The sequence below is a fragment of the Elephas maximus genome, chromosome 1, assembly GCF_024166365.1.
Source record: "Elephas maximus indicus isolate mEleMax1 chromosome 1, mEleMax1 primary haplotype, whole genome shotgun sequence".
In the NCBI taxonomy this organism is placed as follows: domain Eukaryota; kingdom Metazoa; phylum Chordata; class Mammalia; order Proboscidea; family Elephantidae; genus Elephas; species Elephas maximus.
Genome location: NC_064819.1, coordinates 100,330,252 through 100,350,988, shown reverse-complemented (window position 1 = coordinate 100,350,988; position 20,737 = coordinate 100,330,252).

The window sequence follows — 20,737 nt, the reverse complement described above, 5'->3', positions numbered from 1 at the left end:
CTTAGATTTGGTTCTTTGTTAAATAAGATCGTATAGGAAAAGTGCTCAGCATAGTGAAATCACCTCACAAATTTTAATTATGATTACTGCTATAGGACAAACACTCTGAGAGAAGGCATCCCTTGGAGTTTAGTAATCATTTGCACTTTTGTGAGTGTCTTTGGTATGTGTCCCAGAAAACACACTCTGAGCAGAGATTTTCATGCAGGAGGTTTATTGGAAAGTGCATTCAGGATCAACACCTATGAGGGTGTAAAGGAAACAGGATCCAGCAGAAGGAGGAATTGGGCTGTGGTGAAGGCTGATCCCGCTGGAAGCTCCAGAACTAGGGTGGTTCTGCAGAGTTGCTGAATTGAAGCAAGGGGGCTACTGTGACCAGTGGCTTGTGGGGACAGAGGGGTGGCAAGGGAACTCCCTTATCTGAGGCCAATTCCTGAAGAAGGACTCAGTTGTATTAACAGCCAACACTCCAGACCAGGTCCTTCAGGGGTTCTGGGTGGCACAGCACAATGTGAATGACTTAACCATTTAGGGACTAACCTGTTGCCGCTAAGTCGATTCCAACTCATAGTGACCCTATAGGACAGAGTAGAACTGCCCCACAGTGTTTCCAAGGCTGTAATCTTTACAGAAGCAGACTGCCACATCTTTCTCCCACGGAGAAGCTGGCGGGTTCAAACTGCTGACCTTTCAGTTAGCGGCCAAGCGCTGTAACCACCAGAGTTCCTTTAGGGACTAGAAAGAGGCAAGGAAATGCTATGGACAGAGGCCACCTGAGGAGCAAAGGGCCCCTCTGTCTCTTTGATCATAGTGTTCTCTCTTCCTGGTATGGGTTTCCCTGACCAGTCTACCTCACCTCCACTCCTTTCTCTGCCTGTTGAACTCCTTCTGATCCTTCATGATCCAACCCACATGCCCCTTGGGGGTGAGGTCTTCTAGGGCTCCCTTTGGCTTCCAACGCTCTTGGGGTGCAAGCCTCTCAACTACGCTGTGCTGGCATGCTTGGTCTTCGTGCTGAGTGCATCCTCTGAGCTGGGAACCTGGGGGTGGGGGTATGAGCTCATATTTTATTCATCTTTGTACCTTCTAGGCCTAGCAGCCTCAGCTTGGAACTCAGTGAATATTTATGCAACGGCCATTTTTGGCCTACACTCTGAGGTGAGGCTTCAGTGCCCCTGTTTCTGAGCCCTCTCTTTAATAGTCATCCATCTATTCATTCATTCATTTAAAAAAAAAACTCCCACTGCACCATTCCCGGAAACCCTGATGGCTTAGTGGTTAAGTGCTATGGCTGCTAACCAAAAGGTCAGCAGTTCAAATTCACTAGGCGCTCCTTGGATACACAATGGGGCAGTTCTACTCTGTCCTATAGGGTTGCTGTGAGTTGGAATCGATTCAATGGCAACGGATTCAGTTTTGGTTGGCCACCATTCCCATGGTCAGTTTCGAATCAGACCATTGTGATCTGCAGGGTTTTCATTCTCAACCTGAGAATTAGAACATTACAAACCACTGACATCTTCCTGTGTGTTCCTGTCCTATCCTGTCCCTTCCCTCCCTTACCCTGAAGTAAACAATATCTTGAATGTTTTGCTTAACTTTCCTTTGTTTTAAATAGTTTTATCACATGTGGCCAAGACAGTAATAAAAAAAAAAAAAAAAAAAGTTGCCGACAAGTTGATACAGACTCATAGAGACCCTATAGGACAAAGTAGAACTGCGCCACAGGGTTTCCAAGGAGCGGCTGATGGATTCAAATTGCTGACCTTTTGGTTAGCAGCCGAGCTCTTAACCACTGTGCCACCAGGGCTTCAAGACAGTAATGCTCACCCATTTTTCTATGTGCCCTTCTATATTTCCCAGCTTCTCTCCTTGCAGTTAGGTGGGGCCATGTGATTACTTCTAACCAAATCATTGGCTGACTTTTGGAAGTACGTCACCAGGCCTTTCTTTCTACTCCATCTTAGTCTGAAAGCTCTGATGAAACCTGTTCAGCATCACGTCAACATGCAGCTTCCACTGGCAGTCACGTGGTAGCTGTGCATACGGTGCAGTAACTGGTAATCAAGCCCAGATCTCCAGCATGGAAGGCGATAACTCCAGCGCTGAACCACCGCTGCCCCCAGACTAATATTACAGGTGGGAAACAGAGGCCCTAGGAGGGGCTGCTTTTGGCTGAGGTGACACAGGGAGATTCAGAATTCTAGCTATGGTCCCACCCTTTCTGTTTCCCCACCCCCATCAGTTGCTTGTCCTCGTCTTTGCTTCCCTAGGGTGGACTGAGTGCCATGCATGGTCATAAGGCCACCAAAACCACTGCAGAATGCAACAGCTGCAACCTCCAGGCCCCAAATGTCTAGTGGCCCTGCTGGAGCCAAGCTCAGAGCCAGAGCTCCTTCTATACCTCTCCATTGATTTCTAACAGCCCTGTACCTGCTGGGAGGGATAACTGCTTATGTCTCCTCCTGGGCACATTCTTTCAGCTTAGGGCTGGACTTAGAAAAGTGCAGTATGTATTAGGATAATGCTAGCCACCAAAACAAATAAAACTCTCAAATCTCAGTGACTTAAGCCAACAGAAATTTTTTTTTTTACTAACATACAAATCCAACAGGGGGGTTCTGGTTTGTAGGCAGCTGACCTCCATGTAGTGATTCAGAGATGCATGTTCTTTCTATGCTGTGGCTCCACCATCCCCTGAAAACCAGTTGCCATCAAGTTGACTCTGACTCGTGGTGACCCCATGTGTGTCAGAGTAGACTTGTGCTCTGTAGGGTTTTCAATGGTTGCCAGACTTTTCTTCCAAGGTGCCTCTGGGTGAACTCAAACCTCCAACCTTTCAGTTAGCAGCCAAGCATGTTAACTGTTTGCATAATCCAAGACTCCCCATCATCCCCCAGGATCTCAGAATCTCTGCTTCTAGATGGAGGAAGTCAAATGAACATGAAGGCATGCGTACATCTTCACCAGCTGGCTCAGAAGTAACATGCCTCATTTCTCACCCACATTCCATTGGTGAGAAATTGTCATGTGACCCCACCTAGAGGCAAGAGTTGATGTCGTCCCTGGATGGAGGCATAAATTTGTGATGACCTGCTAACCGTCTCGGCCACAACAAAGGATTGAGGTAGATGGGAAGCCCTTCTTCCTCCCTCCTTTCTACGAGAGGGTTTTTTCCTGCTGAGTCTGTGAACACAGCCACAGGAAGAACAGTACCACCTCTGCACTGTGTGACCTTGGACCTCAATGTCTTCATCTATAAAATGGGTACTTTCATATTTGTGATCTCATAACCACTCTGAGAGATTGGAGGGAAGAGGAAAACAACAAGGTAGACATGATCCTCCCCAGTTCCCAAACCAGCAGGACTCAGTTTCCCCTTTCTGATCTAGAACTTTTTTTTTTTTTTTAACCAGTCAGCACAACAAAGTCTGTTGAGAGGTCATAGCATTGAAATGCAGGAAAATCCCTTACTCAGCAAATCCGTCTGAAAACCCCCTGGAGCCGTAGGAGAAGGATTACTAAGAAGAAAAGCCCTTTTATTGCTAGAAATTCAGCTACAGAGACCCGAACAGGTTCATGATGGGGTATGTGGGACCAGCCTGCACACGGTGGCTGGGGGAGCAGCTTGCTGAATGAGGCTTCAGGGGAGGCTCAATCCTTCTTTATCACTGTGAAGGTGCCTGAAACCCGCCCATTCACCTTTCATCCCTCTAGCTTGGTGACTCTCAACAAAGGGAGTGGGAGAAAAGGAAACCCCCTTTTGAAAAATGCTCAGCTCCTATATCACGTAGACTCTCTCTGGAAGAAGACACAAGAAACAATAATAGTGGTCGTCTCTGGGGAGAGGAGCAAGTCCACCGCGTTGCTTACCTCCGGGGGCACCATTAACATCATCTGAGTTTGTGCGGACAGCGCCCCCTGGAGTTAGGCTGTGCACAGCCCGCCTGTCTCAGGGTGGAAGTAGACTTCTTCACAACATATCTTTAAATAGTTAATACCATTTTAAATAATAATTAACACAATTTAAAAATATATCCCACAACTGGAAGAATGGAATCAATGTCACTGAATTGTACATGTAGGAATTGTTGAATTGGTGTATGTTTTGCTGTGTATATTTTCAACAAAAAATACGAAGTTTTATATATATGTATATTCCAAGTTCCAGCCCTACTGAATGTAGTTCCAGCCTTACTGAATTAAAATTGAGGGTCAACTGAGGGAAGTATTTTCAAAAATCTCCCCAGGTATTTGAAACTTTCCCATCCCCCAGCCGCAACGCTTCAGGAACTCTGATATAATCTATCCAAGCCCAGGGTCCTTTTGTCACCTCTAGAAGCTCTCAGCAGACCCTTCCACCTCAGTGCGAATGAGGGAACTGGAATAGCTTCTGTCAAGGGAGAGGGGTGGGGGATGAGAGAAGACAGCAGGGTGAGGTGGGAGGCTCCCCCAAAGGCTGAAGGCTAAGCAAGCAAGAGGCCAGCTTTGCCTCCTGGGCAGTCGTCCCCCCGCCCCTCAGCTCCTGCAGCCCTGAAACTCCCTCCACCTCCCATATTCCCCTAGGTGCATCACACTTGCATCTCTGGACGACTGGGCTTCTCTGCTTGGCCTTGCCCGGGCTTGCCTTGCGTTGCATAACCATGGGGCCTCCGCAGTGGCCTTGCGGGGTGCCAGGGGAGCCGCCCACTCACCGCTGGATAAAACCGACTAATTATATCACCCGAGACCCAGGGCAGAGCTGTGTAGGCATTTTCAGCTGGCCTAGCCTGTTTCTACTTGCTTTTCATTATTGTTCTTGATTTTTCAAAATAATAATAAGAACCAACCAGGAAAAATTGCCCCAGGGCTCCATGGAGCAGGCTGCTGAAGTAAAAGCCATCGTTCACCTGCTGCTAAAGTCTGAGACCTATCCAGCCCTTTCTGTTCAGGAAATCCAAGAGGAGACTCTCGATTCCCAAATCAGGGCTCAGTAGACGCTGTGGCTCTCAGAACAGGATACACAGGAATCAGCAGAACGGAAAAGACAAATATTGCTTTGACAAATAAAGACATCAATAACGGCAACACACCATCATTTATTTTTTCAAAAATATTTAAAATTCTATTTGTAGTTTAGTCCAAAGTGCAGAGAGTTTTGTTTTTCAATAATTTCCTGTATTTATTTTTTTGAGTAGGTAATGCATTCACACGGTTCACAGTCAAAAGATGCAAACGGATATGCATCCAACAGTCTCCCTCTCACCCCTGCCGTCCAGCCACCCTTTTCCTTCCCAGGGCCAAAGGCTGTGGCCAGTCGCTTCTATCTCCTCCCAGGAAGAGCCTTTGTATGTCCAGGGCCACAGTCCTCCATCTGAAACCCTTGGGGACAGCTGAGTTCCAGAATCCAGAGCTGTTCAGATGTTAGAAAGGTACTAAGGTGCGTACTAAGGTACTAGGGGTATTCTTTAATACCCCTAGTCTAACATGACCAATCATGTTGATTGCCCTGGACTGTCCTGGTTTTTGCACTGTAAGTCCCATGTCTGGGAACTCCCTTAGTCCCAGCCAAATCAGGACCATTGGTCACCCCAGGTCTGGGGCAGCACCCTATAAAGTATTCACACTAACAGGATTAAATAAAAAGTGCAAAGAGCTTCACATCTTTCAGCTCAGGTTTTGCTACCAAATTAATTTGCCACACACCAAGAATAAAACTTTGGGTTTTCAGAGCTCTTTGGATTTTGGAATTATGGACTAGGGATTGTGGGCACATATATTCTTGTGACACAAATGGAAACACAGGATTGGGCCCCTTGTTTTGTTTTTTCCATTTAATTTAGAGCTGTTCCACATCAAGAAGTACAAAGCCCCCCACTCCTTTTGACTGCTGCAGAGAGCTTCACTGTGTAGCTGATTGTTTAGGCTGTCCCCAGTCTTTTGCTATCACAGATGTGCATGGTTTTATATATAGCTACCTACATGGGGGGTGGCAGAGGAGGAATCCGATCTTCATTGCCAACACTTATTGGTGACTGAAGCCATAAGTCCAAGCCTGCTCAGAACTGGGGGGAGAGACAAGAGGCCTGCTGAGGTCTCCTGGACCTCCTACATCTGTCCATCCTCCTACATCCTGAAAAGCCATTTCACATCAAGAATGATTTTTTTCCAAAATAAAGAAAACAACTTACATCCAGATCTATTAATCCCCCCACCCCAACTCTATCCAGCCTTGAGTGTTTATCAGGCTGGGATGTGGAAGTCTCCGTCTTCCCAAAGTTAACAATCCCAAGAAGGAGATAAAGTTGGAGCACATTCAACAGTCACAAACAGTACCAGGAAGCACCTAGTGTGGGGCAAATTGCGAGATTCTGAGTACACCCTAGAAAAGTCCCCTTGTACAGCCCAGAAAGCCAGAGAGACACTGGGAGTTCACGCCTGGCACTGAGACAAGCAGGTGTCCCTTCCTCCCAATTTCACCCATTTTAGAATAAAAACATAAATGTTTATAGATATATACATGTTTGTGTGTTGTCTTAGCCATCTAGTGCTGCTATGACAGAAATACCACAAGTGGATGGCTTTAACAAAGAGAAATTTATTTTCTCAGTCTAGTAGACTAGACTTCCAAATTCAGGATGTCAGCTCCAGAAGGCTTTTTGTCTCTGTCAGCCCTGTGGGAAGGTCCTTCACGTCAATCTTCCCCTGGACTAAGAGCTTCTCCTCACAGGAACCCCAGATCCAAAGGACGTGCCCTGCTCCTGGTACTTCTTTCTTGGTGGTATGAGGTCCCCACTCTCTGCTTGCTTCCCTTTCCTTTAATCTCTTGTAAGATAAAAGGTGGTACAGGCCACACTTCAGGGAAACTTCCTTTACATTCAATCAGGGATGTGACCTTAGTAAGGGTATTATAATTTCACCCTGATCTTCTTTAACATAAAATTACAATCACAAAATGGAGGACATCCACACAATATTGGGAATCATGGCTTAACCAAGTTGACATATATTTTCAGGGGACACAATTCAATCCATGACATGTGTGCTGCACATATATTCATATATATATATATATGAATATATATATGGTGCTGCACATGTATTCATATATATATATGAATATATATTCATATCTATATCTATATATATATATGGATACCTCCCAGATACAACCGAATACCTCACAGCATTGGTTTCCTGGGTTTGAAGGCTTAGGACCATAATCTCGTGGGACAACTTGGTCAACTGGCATAACATAGCCTATAAAGTTTATGTTCTACATCCTAGTATGGTAAGTAGTGTCTAGGGTCTTAAAAGCTTGCTAGGGGCCATCTAAGGTACAACTATTGGTCTCTACTCATCTGGAGCAAAAGAGAAAGAAGGAAACCAAAGACTCAAAGAAGAAACTAGTCTACAAGACTAATTATCTACACGAAACATGGCCTCATCTATCCACAGACCAGAAGAGCTAGATGGTGCCCGGCTACTACTACAGACTGTTCTGACCAGGGACACAATAAATAGAATGGAAGAAAATTGTAAAGCCAAATTCTAATTCTTAAAAAAAAAAAAAGCCAGACATATTGGACTGGTAGAGGCCAGAGGAAACCCTCAGGTTATCAGACTGTTGCCCTGAGAAACCCTTTAAACTTTGAACTGAAACTATGTACTCCCAGAAGTCACCTTTCAGCTAAATAACAGGTTGGCTCATAAAATAAACAAAATCACCACCCGTAAGTACTATGCTCTTTAAAAAAAGAAAGAAAGAAAGAAATCATCAACATCTACCCTAAAGCAAAGATGAGAATGTCAGGGGGGCAGGGATGCTGGATTAATGGGAGCGGAACGACCAAAATGGAAATAATGAGAATGTTGACACGATGTGGAAAATGTACCCCAAGTCACTGAACAATATGTAAGAAATTGTTAAATGGAAACAGAATGTAAACCTGTGTAAACTTTCACCAAAAACTGAATAAAATATTTTTTTAAAAAAACTACATAAATGTTTAATAAAGTAGATCAACAGAGCAGTCTTAATGGACCCCAAATTAAGGAGAAAGCAAGTCTCAATAATGAACACTGATCCACGATAGGGTTCTTTTCTTCCTGACCTGTGACTGTTCATCAATTTTAGCTTCTGGTTAAGTCTCTAGACTAGTACAATCACCCAATTAGCCTTGTAGTTGAGTTCCTGAGCTGCCAACCACTATGGGATTTCAGAGGTTTCTTGTCTCATATGGATTCAAAAGGCCTTCCACCTTTTCCTGTCTGTCCAGGGCTCTGCTTTGACCCAGGAATCAGCCATTTCCTCTTCTGGTTTTCCTCCAGAACAAAGCAGACTCAAGACATCTGCATTTATTCCTTTATTCATCCAAGGTTAACACCCAGCCCAAATGGTGACAGGTAGAGGCTGTGGCTGCAAGAGAGGCAACGAAGGTTAAACAGGCTCACAGGGGTAAAAATACTACTCAGGTAGGTTTCTGGTGACCAGGTCCAGGTAAAGAAAGGGGCTGAATTTCAGTATATGGGGCATTTGAAGCCTGAACTGGAATTTTCTTTCTAAACCCAGGGCAGCATCCAGGTTTGGTGGGGCCAAAATTCATGCAATGATGGAAGTTCTCTTTAAGAAAAAAAAAAAAAGACACAATTATAAATTTAATTGCCAGGGCACCTCCCATGCAAATGAGAGCCCTAGAAGCCCCCTTCGTTAACTTCACATAAATCAACCCCTGCGTGTGACTGATTAAGGGCCAGAATAGTAGTGGGGTGGGGGGGGTGGCACTTGGGAACCACAACTTTAAGAGTTTAAGGAACAGAAAAGCCTGGGCTGGAAGAGGACACAGGAGAGACGAGAGAGAGGATGGGGCCAGTGCCCAGCTCAGCCTGTCTCCTGCATCCTGGACCCCGCTGCTGGCTCTATACAGGGTGCTCTCTAGTGGTTCCCTCATCCAACCCCTGCCTCCCCCATACTAATACTACTACTATAATAATAATACCTGGTATTATAACAATTCACATTTATCAAGCACTATCTACGCACTGTCCCAAGTACTTTACCCACAGTTATTCAGTCATTTCTCACAACTCTATGAATGAGGAACCATTACTTTCCTCCCCATTTTACAGATTAGCAAACTGAGGTAGATAGAGATCATATTACTTGCCCAAACCAGACAGAGGCAGAGCAAGGGTCTGAACTCAGACAGGCTGGCTCCAGAGGCAAACCTCTCAACCGCTAATAACAATAACAGCTAACACTTACTAACAGTGATTACCCTGTGCCTGCTGCTTTTCTAAGGGTTTACGTGTATCAGCTCAACTAATCCTTACAGGTACTATGATTATCCCCATTTTACAGATGAGGTAATTGAAACACAGAAAGGTCAAGCCATTTGCCCAGGTCAGACAGCTAGGAAGTTGCAGAAGAGGGATTTGAACCCAGGTGGTCTGGCCTCCTAAGGACCCCTGGTGACAACAGTGGTTAACCGCTCTCTGGATACTAAACAAAAGGTGGGTGGTTCAAGCCTACCAGCCCCTAAGAAAGAGAAAGACGTAACAGTCTGCTTCCATAAAGCTTACAGCCTTGGAAACCCTATGGGGCGGTTCTGCTCTGACCTATAGAGTCACCCACCATGAGTCAGAAACAACTCGACAGCAATGAGTTTTTTTGTTTTTTATGTTTAGCCTCCAGAAGCCTGGTTCTTATGCGCTGAACTCGTGCATGACTGGATTTAAAGGTGATCTGAGAGCAGTGACCATGGCTCGCATTTCTCTGCGTTTCCCATAGTTCCAACACTGTAGAATGTAATAAGCACTCAATAAATAGTCAACTAATCCTCTTTTACAATAAGTCTTTTCCTGATATTTACAAAAATCCTATTCTAAGTTCATTGTTGAAAATCTAGAAAGGCTCCAAGAAGTGCAAGTCATCCTTGCTGTAGCAGTGATGACTACGGCTACCTTTTGGTGTCTTGCCAACCCCTATTACAAAATAGGGATCCCACTTTATGTATTGTTTTGTAACCTCTTTTTTTCTCACTCCTCAATAAATCACAAACATTTTCCCATATCATTACATTTTCTTCTGCAATTTCCGCAGAGGTATACTTTGCCTGAGTGCCCTGCGCACGTTGCTGCCAGCAATGAGCCGGAGAGTTCCCCACAAACAATTAGCCCCCTTCCCAGGCACGGACCGCACCCTCAAATTTTTTTTTTTTTTTTTTTTTTGTGCATTTGACCCTCTTCTTCTTTCTGGCATCTCTAGAAAGTTCATGCCATTCCCTCTGCCCTCCTTCTTAGACCCAGGGTCTCTTCTACCCCTGCGGAGAGTGTGTTTCCCATCTTTCTCAACACTCCCATACCTCGACTAACTTGTCTTCCTCAATTGACTCTGAATCTCCCCACAACCTCCTTCACACCTTGAAAACTTATCCCTTCTGCATCCCATCCCCGCAGGACTTGCAAGAAACAGTCTAATTCCAGCAGCAAACTGGCATTAGGCAACATCTGTTGCAATGCTTAAAGTGACAGGGGAGAAAACTCCAGCTAGGGTGCTGGAGGCTGCAACGTGGGAGACTCTTCCAGGAATTCAAGTGCATTTGCAGCAGGGACCTTCAAGATTCAATGCCTTAACCCAATGACGGAACTCCTGGAGTGATTTCAGGCTACCAGGCAGAACCCGTGAGAGTTAGGTTGGTGCAGGAAGCCCTTTTGATGTGCATGCCTTAAACTCCAAAAGCAAGACAGCAGCCTAATCCACCCCAAGGGTGGGGCAGCTTGGGCACCTTGCCCCATTAGGGTGATGAAATGCTTTTGAAGGTGGTGGCTCAAGACAGGTGGCTTCTTGATTCCAGCCACAATGTCTCCCCCAGAATGGGGGAGGGAAGGAGCTGTCCAGACGTCTGGCTGAAAGGAAAAATCTGGTTGAGGGGAGCAGGGAGACAGGACTTCCTGGTCTGCTCTGTGTGCCTTGTGCTGTGTGATCTCAGGCAGGGGCCTTTGCCCCTCTGGCATCATCATCAAAACAGCACCTACCCTACCTACCTCACAGGTTTTTGTAAGGATCAGGTGAGGTGAGTTCAAGAAAAGTGCTTTGCCAAGGGTGAAATACCAGAGTCAGATGTGGTTAAACCTCCTTGCCTCTTTTTCTTGGAAAGTACTGACAGCTCCTTACTGTTTGAAGGCATTTCCTCCCTGAGCTGCATTTCCCCCTCTAGACAAGGGGGAGGAGGGGACTTGAAGCTCCTGAAGTTGGCTCTAGGTGTTCTTAACTCCGGACCACTGCAGCCTCCCCCCATTTGTCTTCCCCCAAAGCAGCTCAGATTTTATCACCAATATTTATTGAGGGTCTAGGCAGGCTGGAAACACTGGTGGCGTAGTGGTTAAGTGCTACAGCTGCTAACCAAACGGTCGGCAGTTCAAATCCGCCAGGCACTCCTTGGAAACTCTGTGGGGCAGTTCTACTCTGTCTTATAGGGTCGCTATGAGTCAGAATCGACTGGACGGCACTGGGTTTGGGTTTAGGCAGGTTTTGGAAACCCTGGCGGCATAGTGGTTAAGTGCTACAGCTGCTAATCAAAAGGTCAACAGTTCGAATCCACCAGGCGCTCCTTGGAAACTCTATGGGGTAGTTCTACTCTGTCTTATAGGGTCACTATGAGCTGAAATCGACCCCACAGCAATGGGGTTTTTTTGTTTCTTTTTAGGCAGGTTTCATTTAACCTCCTGGAATGTCTGGGATTTAGGACTTTCAGTGCTGGTATGGTGATAGTCCTGGGCACACAGGATGGTTGGTGACCCTAGGTATACCTAGGGGTTGTGCAGATCAAATGTAGATGTGCTTTTGTTTGACGTGGCATATATATATACATATATACACACGCGCATACATATATATGGGTGTGCTGATGTGGATGGGTGTGTGACTGTTTGTGTTTGTGTGGAGTGGGTGGACTGTGGATCTGGTGGTACACTGGGTTTTGTATGTTGGGTTTATGTTTCTGTGTGTGTATAGAATATATGTACTTTGGGAACAGTGTGTGCTATAGTGTGTGTGGTGACATGATGTGTGCATGTTGTTTCTAAGATGCATGTATATGTACCGGGCTTGTATGGTGTGTTGGATTTAGTATGATATGGGTAATGTACTCATACTGGTTGTGTGCAATGAATGTATTTTTTTTGTTTCAGCAGGGGTGCATATGTTGTTTTGTTTTTGGAGTGGTGTGGTTTGCATGTCATTTGTGTGAGGACGGAATGGTGCCTTGTGATGTGTATGTGTCTGGTGTACCTGGAGTGCATGGTGTGGGTGACTTGTGTAGTCTGTTGGCAAAATGCCTGTGTTTTGTAATGTATGCATGTGTAAGGTGTACACTAATACGTCCATGTTGTGTGTGCTGTGTTTGGTGTGTTATGGGATGTATTAATGTCTTTTGCAAGCAGAGTGAATGCTGCGTATGTTGTGGGTCCGTGTTTGGTGAGGGGGGTTGAGACCTCTGTGTCGTTTGTGTGGAGAACACATTTCTGTTGTGCTTTGCGCATGCTCCGGGTGCAGTTTGCACGATGTGGTAAGTTGCTCAGTCGTGTGTATGCTTTGTTTGGTGCGGGGGAGGAGATATGCGTCATCTGCGTGCCAAATATAGCGTTCCATGTAATTGTGTGCTAACGTATCTATGCCTGGTGTGTGGTATTTACATGTCCATGTTGCTCGTGTGTGATGCACAACACACACACACACACTGTGGTTGTCGGGAGGTGGTGCACTGAGGCCCGGAGCAGTGCTGACAGGGCTGGGGTCCGGCTCCCAAGACATGCCCGGACGAGCCCCGACACCGCCACTGCCCGCCAGGGGCTGACCTGCCGCGGGAGGCAGGGCATTCTGGGAAGCGGGCCACGCCCACCGCGGAGACCGTCGGGAAGTGGCGGGTGGTGACGCCCCGGCTTTTGCGCGGGGGAACCAGGTCTCTTGCGATGGCGCCTCGGCGGCGGGCCAGAGAGCGCGGAGAGTCGCCGTGCGTGTCGGGCCGAAACCAGGCCGCGCCAAAACCCCGCACCCGGACACCCCGCGCCCGGGCCCTGGCGACCCGGAAACGGAGAAGCAGCTCCGCGCAGTCTCTCCTCACATGCTGGGGGCCGGGCCCTGTCAGAGTCACCGTTTTCATTTTCCTACTTAATTATGGCTCCTTTCGATCAAGCGCCGTGTCCATTACGTGTGTTTCTCGTTTAATACGGCCAGCCTGTGAACGGGAATTATACCCATCGCTCAGCTAGTTTTCCTGAGGCTCCGAGAGGTGAAGGGACCCGCCCCATTCGCATCCCTAACACCCAAACTTGACTCGGGAATTTGTGACGAGAAAAACACCACAGGAAAACGGAACTGAGTGGATAACGTGACCCCGAGTTTTCCCAAAAACCCATCAAAAGTTGCTTGCCACGGTATTGCTTGAGAGACCTTATTGAATTCCTCGCCCGTGATGCGAAGGGAATCTAGGTTTATTGACGCCCAAGCCAGGAAGAATGAAGATGGTAGATAATCATGTATAGTATGGGTCTGGGTTTTAGTATGACACTTCACAGAGAGTATGTAGCTGAATCAAACAGGACAATCAAATAGCTAACTGCCCCCAAGTTGTGTTTAATACCCCAATGTGGGGTGAAGAATTAACATACCACTTTTTAAATCCCAAATGATTATACTTCAGGTTTGCTTCTGGTAGCATCTAGCTCTTCCCCTACCATCCATCTTCCCTCTCTCCCTTCCTTCTTCCATATGGTCCCCATGTATTTGATCTGCTAGGCTGAATCATATGAAATTGCCCTTCATGTAGATGAAAACTGGTCAAATATTGGCATTTTCATATGTTCAGCCTAATGCATGCATTTGGAAAGCTCTACATTTTACAACAGGCAGGGGAATTGTTTATGTTTGGTTAGAGTTGTGAAAGTCCTGAGACACTGATTGCATCAGCTTGCACTTATGTACTATATGGCTAGAGGGGTGGCCTGTGGTGAGCTGGAACTGGCTGATACTGGATCACCAGCAATTGTTAAATACTCAGGAATTTTGCAAGCTGGTTGTTAAATCAAAAAAAAGGTAGCTTCAAATGGGCCATGAGGGGAATATTTACTCCCTGGAAATCAGCTTTCCTCCCTGCCTCTCGGAACCAGATTATCAGTACACTACTGGCTATTTAAGGAGCCCTGGTGGTGCAGTGGAAACCCTGGTGGCCTAGTGGTTAAGTGCTATGGCTGCTAATCAAAGGGCTGGCAGTTCAAATCTGCCAGGCGCTCCTTGGAAATTCTACGGGGCAGTTTTACTCTGTCCTATAGGGTCGCTATGAGTCGGAATTGACTCCATGGCACTGGGTTTGGTTTTGGGGTTTGGGTGGTAGCTATTGTTAAGTTCTCAACTGCTGAACGAACGGTTGTTGGTTCCAACTCACTCAGCAGCTCCATGGGAGAAAGACCTGGTGAGTGATCTGTTTCTCTAAGGATTGCAGCCAAGAAAACCCTATGTGGCAGTTCTACTCTGTCATATGGGGTTGACTATGAGTCAGTATTGATTCCACGGCACCTAACAACAACACTGGCTGTTTGGCTCATCTTAGGCCAAGTGAAGGTATAGTGAGATCAGTTCCCTCCAACCTCATACCCAAACCCACTGCCATCCAGTGGATTCCGACTCATAGCGACCCAATAGGACAGAGCAGAACTGCCCTGTAGAGTTTGCAAGGAGCGCCTGGCAGATTCAAACTGCCGACCTTTTGGTTAGCAGCCATGGCACTTAACCACTACACCACCAGGGTTTCCCCCAACCTCATAGATCCCTAAATAGAAAGTGACAGCTGTGGAAAGGGGTGTTATGGATGGGAGAGGCACCAACGAGTTCAGGGATTGTGGGAGGAAACGTTGAAACTTAGGGATGGCTATGGCAGCTCATAGTTCACTTTTATAATGGTAAACCTGTTGTCATCGAGTCAATTTCGACTCAAAGCGACCCTATAGTTGACCCTATAGAGTAGAACTGCTCCATAGCTTGCATAGGAGCGCCTGGTGGATTCAAACTGCTGACCTTTTGGCTAGCAGCCAAACTCTTAACCACTACCCCACCAGGGTTTCTAGTTCACTTTTAATATTTATTAAGCATTTACCAGGCATTGTTCAAAACACTTTATATGTGTTAACTCATTTGATCTCCATAGTAACCCTATGAAGTAGATATCCTTATTATCCCCATTTTACAAATGGAGACACTGAGGCTTGGAAAGCCTGAGAAACTTGGCCAAGGTTATGCACCTAGTAAATGGTAGAGCTTGGCTTGGGCTCTAGGCTATCTGACTCCAGGGTGCATGCTCTTAACTACTGTGCTGTACGGTATGTACTATATCCATTAGGTTAAGCTGCAGTGTTGTCGTCGTCGTTATTAATTGCCCTCAAGTCAACTGCAACTCATGGTGACCCCATGTGTGCAGAGTAGAACTGCTTCATAGGGTTTTCAAGGCTGGGACCTTTTAGAAGTAGATCGCCAGGCCTGTCTTCCAAGGCATCTCTGGATAATTTCACCCCAAAAACCTTTCAGCTAGTAGTCGAGTGCTTAACCATTTGCACCACCCGTAGTAACCCCAAAATCTCCATGTTTTACAAAAATAAAGGTTTAGTCTTGCTCATGTTACATGTTGTCATGTGACATGTGTCAGCTGTGATTCAGCCTTATGTATCCTATTCTGGCACCTGGGCGGAAGGAGCAGCTCCTAACTTTGCTGTTCCCCAGAGAGAAGAGAAATTCCAGAACCATGTGATGATTCTTAAGATACTACTCAGATACAACATATATTACATCACTTCGGTCACATTCCTTTGGTCAAAGCACATCACGTAGCCAAGCCTGACTCAATGGGGATTGAGATAGGGACCACCCCCTCCCCTTAAGGCACTGCAATTCATGTGACAACCTGCTGGGCAATGAATAATTGGAAATGGTCTTAGGTCAGGTTCCCTAGAAGTAGACTCTGAGTCAAGGGTTTGTGTGCAAGTGATTTTTTAAGGAAAGATTCCTAAGAGAAACCAGAAAAGGACTAAGGGCACAAGATTGAGATGAAGCCAAGTAAGGAGAGAATTTCAGGCAAAGTCTCAGGCTCAACTTGATCCTGCAAGGAGTTCTGGAGTGTAAATCATGTCTCAGAGTTTATCCAGACTCAAGGAAGCTGGGCTTTCATATTTCCATGGCTATCGGCCACTAGTTAAGGACTGCTCCAAGGGGATATCAGCAACTACACACGTTCGGCTTTCTGCACCTAGATGAAGCAGCTCTGGTGGCCCCGGAGGAATCCTCCAAAGAGAATCACAGGTGCGTGACTCATAGAAACAACATCACGCAAAAGCTGGGGGATCTGAGAAGATCTAGGAAGAGCACCAATAGTGCCCATTAAAGGAACAAGAATACCATCTACCACACGGCCTCTAGTTTATACTGTCTGATTTTGGTATCAAAAGTCTGACATTATTTTTCCCATAGTTAATGGCGTGTCTTTGATGCCAGGCACAGGGGCCAGGGACAGCAATGGGAAGTCAATACAAGTTTTTCAGTAACCCAGTGTCACATGTACTGAGCATACGTGTTTAACATTAAAATCTTTCCAGATAGAAGAAAGACATGTATTATCAGATTGAAGAATCATATTCAGCCCTGAACAGAATTTTTTTTTTTTTTTTAATCCACAGGAAGACACATGTAAGAGCAACTGCAGAACAGAAAAATCTCAAATGCAACTAGGGAAATGAAACGTATGACCTATAAAGGAACTAAAATAGAGTAACAGATTTACCTTCAACAATAGAGGCTAGAAGATAATAGAATGATATCTTCAGAAGAGCTATAAGGTAGGCTTCTATTTCTTATTAGAAGGTAAAACATAAAATAATTATAGGATACTGTGGTAAATTTATCATCCTGAGGAAAAGTTAATCTCCAGTTATTGAAGTTATCCATGTAAAAACACAAACATTATTTTAATAATTTCTGATGGAGAACATTTAAAAAATATATCACCTTTTCCTCCTTTCTTAACAGATGGTTCAAGTTCAACATTAGTATGCCATTAGGTAGTGAGACTATCAGAACTTACTGAGGTTTGCTAGGGTGTTTGCACTTTCATTAAATGTTTCCACACTGCTGTATTTTAGACTTCTCTATGCTTTGTATAGTTCTGTCTCCCCACTGCAACAACAGTTTCTCAAACCACCTAATCTGCCCTTGCATTTTACATGCAGTTGTCTGAATGTGGGTCAAGGGGTTTCTCCATCTCTAGTTGATAGCTGCATGTAGCAGATTATATTTTCCAAAGAAAGCCACCACAATGTAGCCATCCACCCTTGACACTTCATCCATCCTAAGTGCTTTCTCCCCTTGAATCTTAGTGGGCCTATGACTATAGCTTTGTGATGCACAGCTTCCATCTGGTACTCCGGGGACACTTGTTCTTATTCAGTCACCATGGCACAAGGAAGAGGAGAAACCACATGGAGAGACCACAGGTAATCAGGCAGACAGTCCCAGCTGAGGTCCCATTTGACAGCCAGCATCAACACCCAGACATGTGAGCCTTCAGATGGTTCCAGCCTCCAGCCTTTGAGCCACCACAGCTGATGCCAAGTGGAGCAGAAATGAGTTGTCCCCACCAAGCCCTGACTAAATTATGGATTCTTGAGCAAAAGAAATGATTGTTTTTTTAAGCCTCTAAGTTTGGGGTGATATCATTCATAGTAATAGATAACAGGAAAACTATGTGATCACTTTTTACTCACTGCCTAAAAGCTGCTCCATGTGACTTGTTGGTGGGAGTCCTTTGGGGGCCTTAACCCAAAGGGATCCTTTGCCAGCTGTAAGGAAGTTCAAACCTTATAAATTATTTCAAGTTTCCTTCTGCTCCAGACAAAGCTTCCTTGGTTTCAAGGAAGAGAAGCCCATTCAGTTTACCTCAGGGAAAAACGCTTAATGAAAGGTTACCTAGGGGCTCATCGGAATCCAAGAACAGGAACTGCTGCACAGCATGGTCTCCTGGAAACTGGAACTCTGATATATAAATTTATAGCTTTTCTGCTACTCTCTGCACATATACTCTATTCTTTTCTTCATTACTCAGATTTGGTTTATTTATTCATCAATTCAGACGTGGATCATGATGTCTCTCTCCACTTCCTAGTCCCCTTTCTACATCACAACCTTCAGTTTCCACTATTGACTCAGTGCCCAGATCCAAATTCTTGAAAATGCATCTGATTGAAACAACACCTCTTTGCTAAGCAAGGTCCCACAAAGCACAAGCCCCTGGGCTAATTACTCCTGAATTGACTTTGGTCAACTCTCCATCTTGGAGCCAATCAGCTGGGGCCTTGGGGGGTGGGTTTTGAGGTAAGGAGTCCCTTAGGAGGGGTAAGGGTGGGGCATGCAGTGATTGACATCTCCAGGACACCTTTCTCTTAAGTCTGTTAACTCCTGGACAGAAAACAAAAGCTGAGATGGGCAGAAGTGTGAGCTCCAGACTGAGTGCCGGCAGCACAGAATCAGGAACTGCCGGCACAGTGGAGGGTCAGGCGCAAGAAAAGATGAAGAGCAGCAGATGATGAGGCCAGTAAGTGTGGAGATGAGCCTAGAGGCAAAAGAATCCCCCAGGCAACCCCTGATACAGAGTCTGTGGAGTCCAAAGCACACTGAGCTCAGATCCCAGGTTCACTTATTTAAAAGCTGTAACACCACAGACAAGTTGCCCTCTTTGAGCCTTGGTTTCTTCATCTGTAAAATGGGAATCATAATGCCACCTTTAAAGCGTGAGGGTAAGAACTAAACGAAATAACTCTATTCAAGAGTTTAACACAGGGTCTGGCACATCACATCCACTCACTAAATGTTTATGAACTCCCTTTCTTCCCCCACTTGGGAGCTCGGGCTGCCCCTTGTAGGTTGTGAAATGTGCTGAAACAAAGATCCTCTGACTAAAGGTCAAAAGGCCTCTCACCCCAATTACTTACACCCTCAAAGGAGTTCCCCACCTCAGGGCTTTGCACCTTACAAAGATGAAACAAGCCTGCATGAGTCCAGAGAGGCCTAAAAATCTGCAAAAAGGAGAGAATTAGACTGTAAATGGTTTATAACCATGACCAAGAAATGCGCACATTAGAAATCAATGAATAGAAATTCACGGTACAACAACATTGAAGCAATGCTCTTGAATAGGTTCCTCTTTGTCTTAGATATCTAGTGCTGCTGTAACAGAAATACCACAAGTGAGCGGCTTTAACAAACAAATTTATTTTCTCACATTCTGAATTCAGGAAACTGGCTCTAGGGGAAGATTTTCTCTGTCTGTTGGCTCTGGGGGAAGGTCCTTCTCTCTTTTCGGTTTCTGTTGCTTGATTTCTTGGTGATATTCATGTAGCCTGGCATCTACTTCCCCCACCTCTGCTTGCTTGCTTCATCTGCTCTTCTATATCTCAAAAAGAGATTGACTTAAGACACATCCTACACTAATACTGCCTCATTAATGTAAAAAAAAAAAAAAAAAGCAACCCCATTCTCAAATGAGGTTATAACCGCTATAGGCGTTAGGATTTACAACACATATTTTGGGGGGACAAAATTCAATCCACAACACTCTTAAGAAATCAACAAAATCCATCTGGAAAACCTCAGTGCCCTGAAGGCTCCCACTGTCCTCAGGCAGTTCAGCAGCTCCCCACAGTGGCAATTCCTGAATGTTGAGGATGGGACAGCAAATTACAGGACCGAGTCACTGAGGCTGAGTGGTCGGAGCACTGGCTCAGGAGTCCCAGGCCTGGTATCCAGTCCCAGCCTTGCCGCTGACTAGTTCTGTGTCCTTAGGCAAGCCACCTTGCCTCTCCTAGCCTAAGTCTCCACCGCTATACAACTTATAAGAAGGTTGGACCTGATGTTTTCCAAGAGACGTCAAATCTTAGTGGTTAAAAAAAAAAAAAAAGGGTAGAGTTATTCAGGTGTCAGTTCAAATCCAGTCTCTTCCACTTATTAGTGGTGTGACCCAGGCCAAGTTGTTTCTATACACCTGTTTCTTTATCTGTAAAGCAGAAAAAGTTTTATTGTAAGGTTGTTGTGAGGATTGCTGTTGTTAGGTGCCATCAAGTGGGTTCCGACTCATAGCGACCCTATGTACAACAGAATGAAACACTGCCCAGTCCTGTGCCGTCCTCACACTCGTTGGTATGTTTGAGTCCATTGTTGCAGCCACTGTGTCAATCCATCTCGTTGAGAGTCTTCCATTTTTCGCTGACCTTCTACTTTACCAAGCATGATGTCCTTCTCCAGGGACTGGTCCCGCCTGATAACGTGTCCAAAGTATGTGAGATGAAGTCTCGCCAAACTTGTTTCTAAGGGGCATTCTGGCCGCTTCTTCCACGACAGATTTGTTAGTTCTTCTGGCAGACCAACACATTGCCGTTGAGTCGATTCCAACTCATAGCAGCCCTAAAGGACAGGGTAGAACCGCCCCCTTAGAGTTTCCAAGGAGCACCTGGTGGATTTGAACTGTCAACCTTTTGGTTAGCAGCCATAGCTCTTAACCACTATGCCATCAGAGTTTCCCTGACAGTCCATGGTATACTCAATATTCTTTGCCAACACCGTAATTCAAAGGCATCAATTCTTCTTTGGTCTTCCTTATTCATCTTCCCGTTTTCACATGCATATGAGGTGATTGACATGGTTTGGGTCAGGCACACCTTAGTT